Raw genomic sequence first — 828 nt, forward strand, 5'->3', positions numbered from 1 at the left:
AGACTGACAAGCCTTGAAGGAAACGCCGCTGCCCATGTTGGGACTTGTTTCTAATTCTTGTCTTGATAAGGAAATGTCTATAAAACGGATGAAATAAAACAGCTCCTTATGTTTGTCAGCGGAGACCGGTTTTAGCTGACTCTGGTCAGAACTGTTGGTCTGATTCCACTTCAACGTCAAAGAGGAGGTGGAGGAGGCACAGGCTTACCTATTTATCTCTGAGTCAAGGCACAGCTATGAACAACTCGCCCCTCTCCCGCACCAACAGCTGGGGTTTTCTGGTCTTGGCTCTGGCATGTGTGACAGGATGGCCTAGGACAGAGACCCACTCCACATTTAACCAGCGACAGCTTATCCCCAAGGTGCTGGGACACACCGGCATGACATGTTGGGATCCTGAACGGCCGGCCTGTCCTTGTCCAAGCGTTCTGGGTGATGGGCAAGCCCCATGCTGCTGAGCCACTTGGCGGAGCGGATGTGACCGGGGAACCCGGCTTCAGAAGAGCTCCAGAAGGCTGCCCCCTCCAGACGGAGAGGTCAGGCTGGGACCCAGCATGCATGGAGGGGCCACAGGGAGGGCCAGGCCATAGCCAGTGCTTACCCTGTAGCCCGAGTTCTAGGGCCTGAGTGCCCAGCAGGTTTGCTCAGTGAAGACGCCATCAGGGCCTGGGGGACAGCCTTAGAAGGCATAGGGAGCTGTGAGGGACCAGACAGAAACCCAGAGGGACTGACACGCTGCCTTCTCTGGGCTCAGGTCAAGTAGGAAACATTTTTTGTCCACTACCAGGAAAAATAAAGGGAGGAAGAAAGATTAAGCTCGAAAGGAAG

Source organism: Choloepus didactylus, chromosome 6 (assembly GCF_015220235.1).
Source record: "Choloepus didactylus isolate mChoDid1 chromosome 6, mChoDid1.pri, whole genome shotgun sequence".
NCBI classification, from domain to species: Eukaryota; Metazoa; Chordata; class Mammalia; order Pilosa; family Megalonychidae; genus Choloepus; species Choloepus didactylus.